Source organism: Nanorana parkeri, unplaced genomic scaffold, assembly GCF_000935625.1.
Source record: "Nanorana parkeri isolate BGI_ZX_2015 unplaced genomic scaffold, ASM93562v1 scaffold1652, whole genome shotgun sequence".
NCBI lineage: Eukaryota > Metazoa > Chordata > Amphibia > Anura > Dicroglossidae > Nanorana > Nanorana parkeri.
Genome location: NW_017307920.1, coordinates 108,037 through 112,587, shown reverse-complemented (window position 1 = coordinate 112,587; position 4,551 = coordinate 108,037). Strand labels below are relative to the sequence as shown.

Below are 4,551 nucleotides of genomic sequence, written 5' to 3'. Positions count from 1 at the left end.
GCTTGTTCTTTCCAGGAGATGAAATCGAGCACTTGATACAAATGTTTGCCACAATCAATACTTATCTTACACTCCCATCCCACGACACGTGGTGGTCTTGTCCTTTTTTTATTTTGCGCTGCAATGTGGACTGGCTCTCCGACCAGCAGCCACGTCCCATCCTGATGACATAGCTGCTGTTCCTGCACTGATCACAGTACATAGGTGATGACGTCGGTGAGAGGAGTGGTGACAAGACCAGTTGGAGACCGGCAAGTTGGGCAGATTCAATGAACCGGTTGTCACAATCGGAATAGGCACAGAGGAAAATCGTGGTACCTTGGATTAAGGTATATATTACCTGTGTTATCCATCCCCTAGACAAAACAAACATTTAATCCTCCTTCAGTGTGGTGGAGAGAGAAGAGAAGGGACAGAGAGATCTTTTTAATATCTACTTTACTGGCCCCATTAGGCTCTAAAGTTTTTACCTACCACAATATTTGGAAATCTGTTTGGCCAGTTAAGCTGACCATATACCAGTAGAATTTCGTTCATTCTCAGAACGTTCATTTAACGTTCTAATAGCAGATAGTATGTAACAATTTTATGGGGCTTTATAGGTGCCTGTGACAAGAATACAAAAGTTGTTTAAAACCAATAAAGTTTATTAAATTACATTTAATAAAAACAAATAAGACAGAATAAAACCATTTTAGATATCCCTCAAAAGAAATGGGCATACCCGAACCCCTGTTGTTATTGGATTTCCTCCCAACGCCACTCCTACATCAATTTCACCATGCATAGAATATATCATGAATGAACAGGAGGTGATGTAGATCACTTCCCATTCATCGATAATTGAGGATATAGTATCCATACTATGTCCTCAATTATCAACAAACACTCAGCGATCACTGATGGCTGAGTGTTTGTACTCGCTCTCCATCCCGACACAGGAGGCTGAGCGAGGAGTGAAGGGAGGAGAGCTCAGCCTCCTGTGAGAGCTCAGCCGGTCTCCGCCCACACACCGCTCTGCCGGACTGTGATAGGAGACTGAGTGTGGGAGGAGAGACGACGGCCGCTCACAGCGCTCTCCTCCCACAGCGCTTGGCAGGCTGTCCCACTTTCTCTCCTCCCCGCTGTGACACAGAGCAGCGACCAGCGGGGAGGAAAGAAACCTGGGATGCGCCGATGTAGCGGCACAAAAATTGCACTTTCGGCATTTAGCCAAAAGTGCAATTTTCGGCCGATATACCGGTGCATCCCTTGTTCTTACAATAATATAATAAAAGTTATTGATAATACAGCTCAGGGACGTTGTGCCGATCTACCCAGAGGCGCTATCTTCATTATTCCTAACTTTCCAATAAGTGATGGGGTTAAATCGATGATCCATTTCAGCTGCAGTGATGAAGAAAGTCGAGGGAGCAGGATAGAAAATGTTTCACAAAGGGAATTATGACAGAATGTGGTTTTCCTTTGGGAAACTCAATTTTTTTCCCAAACTTAAATGTTAAGTCAAAATGAAAATCGAGCGAAATTTCGGACAACATTCGTGAAGTCTTTGATGGCATTATCGAATGGTCCGGAAAGATCTTTCACATCAACGTTCGCTTGGAAAGTGTTTGGCCAGCTTTAGTCATCAATGATGCTACATTTAGAGTTTTGTGCCCACACTCATTACTCAGCTAGTTTCCATAGTTCCTGCTGATTGGCTCTCCGTGCAGGTACTGTCACTCTCCGCTTGATTCTTGATATGCAGAGAATTATTATGTTAATGTAATATAAAGTTAAATATCAAGTAATTATACTAGCAGTTCTCCAAGCGTATGCATAAAAGATCATTTACATGGAACTAATGACTGTACTTTGGAGATTATTTTTTTAGATTTGCCTTGTGTTCTGCTTCAATATGCTTCACAGATACACTAGGAAAATAAAAACTGTTAACGAATTTCAATCAGCTTTGCCATCCATATGTGATAGGCATTTATGGCAGCATTGATAGGAGGCAAAATGGCACATTGCTCATATCCTGCAATAGGCCTTTTGTTAATGAAAACCCCAGCTGTAATTCACTGAATTCCATTCCAAATGTTTCCATGGGGCGCTCAGACTGTAATTTACATGTGAAGCAGACAGTCACATTTTATTTTGATAAACACATTTTTTAAGATGAATGATGATATGTCTGAACAGAATATATTATACTTTATTAAAGGACGCCTGTGCTGTTGAGGTGTTTTAGAGAATAAACCATTCCGTTCCTTCCTCGGCTGCGAAATCATTCCCAGCATCACAAATAGCTTTTGCTGACTCTTAAAGTGTATCAAAACTCAAAAACAGAAATTTAATTTATTGCAGCTTACTGATCCTTACATGTGGTTGCTACATTAGTTTTATTTTTTTAGGCTTTATTCCCTAATTTTTATGCCGCAAAGCATAATTTTGCTGCATTCTGGGATTTCTTTGGCATGATCCTATGGAGAAATGCTATCTCTTGGCCAGCAGACAAATGGCCTTAGATAGCTAGAGCAGTGTCATGTCTCCGTCCACTGTAATGTCAGGGCCGTCTCCGCCCCCTGTTCTGTGGGTGACGAGTTTTAGGTTGCACTGTGTATTAGTAGCGGTGTGCCCTGTCATGTCCTGTCTGGAATGTCTCATTGTAATTCCTCCTGGCTTCTGTGTGTAGTCAGACGATTGTTTATCATGTGTCTGAAGTGTCTCCTGCTCTGAGCTGCAGGTAGGGTGGAAGGAGGGGGAGGGAGAGAGTGACATAGAGTGCTTGTGAGGGCTTGTTAAAACCACTTCCAGTGCGTTCCAGCAGGATTAGCGGTGCTGTGCAGCCATTGACTTGAAGAATGCACCGCCACGCCCCCTACTGCCCCACCCCAGAACGCAAGTAGTCGGCCAGGATACGATCCAATGTATTTCAGCAGCTAAACCTGCACTGGAAGTGGTGTGAACAAGCCCTGAATGCTGCTCTATAATCTGCACTGATCCTCCGCATCTGCCCCCGCTGCCATCCTCCGCATCTGCCCCCGCTGCCATCCTCCGCATCTACAAGTGCAGTGCATAGGCAGCCATCTGAGGGTGAAAGCGAGGCACAGGGCAAAAATGCACCTTTTATCTGTGTAGGCAAAAATCCTTGCATCGGTCCTGTGACAGATGTGGCTGCTGTCCCCATGTCATTAACTTGAATGGATACTGTAGCTGCATCGAAAGGGGCACACCTGGAATTCCTGCCGCAAAAATCCATAGGTTCATGCCACAGGAATGCCAGAATGCAGCGTGTGAATGCAGCGTTATTGTTTTACTCCTGGGAGTGAATATTGTGGAGATATAAGTGCACTTTGGATTGTTGTTTTTTGTTTTTAGGAATAAAGGTTTATGGATTTTTAAACATGCAAAAATTACAGTAGGGGTGCAGTAGGTAGATCACAAAACACCGGGCGCCTTTCCTGGTGCAATAAAACCTTTTAATCAGTAAAATCGTGTAAAAAATACATGTTTTCGGGGACACACCTCAGCTATGAGGAAGGGGGTGTGTCCCCGAAAATGCATTTAGCTGTGTCAGTGTGATTCTGCTAACTTACGGATCCTTTGGATTGTTCTCTTTGCATTCTCTGATGCTTTTATTCTCGCTTTCCTTGTGAGTACATATATATATTTTTTACATGTTTTTTACTGATTAAAAGGTTTTATTGCAGCAGGAAAGGCACCCGGTGTTTTTTTTTCTTTATGTTTCATGCAGTGCATGTTATCCCTTGTCTGAAACGGGGCAGCCTCTTTTGGATTGCAAGAAGTATTGTCCTCTAATGAACAGGAGGGGATGTAGATCACTCCCATTCATTCATAATTGAGGATATAGTTAACATACCATATCAATTATTGCCACACACTCAGCGATCACTAATCGCTGAGTGTGTGTACCTTGCTTTTCTCTCTGACACGTTGTCACAGCGGTGTAGAGAGGAAAGCAGAGCCTCCTGTGCCAGCGCTGTCTCCGCCCCCACACAGCTCTGCCGGACTGTGATAGGCGGCTGAGCGGTGTGGGAGGAGAGACGCCGGCCGCTCACAGCGCTCTCGTCCTGCAGCGCTTGGCGGGCTGTCACTTTCTTTTCTCCCCGCAGGAACACAGAGTAGCGCCCAGCGGAGAGAAAAGAAACCAGGGATGCGCCGATGTATCGGCCGAAACATGGCTCTTTTTTCGGCCGATACGTTTCGGCGCCGATATATTGGTGCATCCCTACTCTGAACCTAAGGAGGGTTCTATTTGGCGCTGGTCTATGTGTGTTTTTTAGATCATCACATTACAGACCAAGTCTGTTCTAACAACACAAATCTACCCAGGTAGATATTAGGGATCTGAAGGCCTGAGTATCCATGAAAAGAACCCAGGGGCTCCATCACCTTTGAAAGGATATATTGGCACCAGTTGAAGAAATATAAGATTGGATTTGCACATACTGCACACTGATATTTAGCATATACTATTTTTACAATTCATTGTGTATTATTTTATTGCAGTAAGTGCTGTCTTATGTTTTTTTTTTTTTTTTTTTA

At 43.7% G+C, this 4,551-nt stretch overlaps 1 protein-coding gene across 1 annotated transcript in view; it reads left to right on the top strand.

The window, feature by feature from the left end:
• The window catches only part of IPO11 (importin 11), a gene marked incomplete at its 3' end in the record, with an annotated part of 147,463 nt that overhangs the window by 35,828 nt on the left and 107,084 nt on the right, over nucleotides 1-4,551 (top strand). The gene's annotated exons all lie outside the window — the stretch shown is intronic.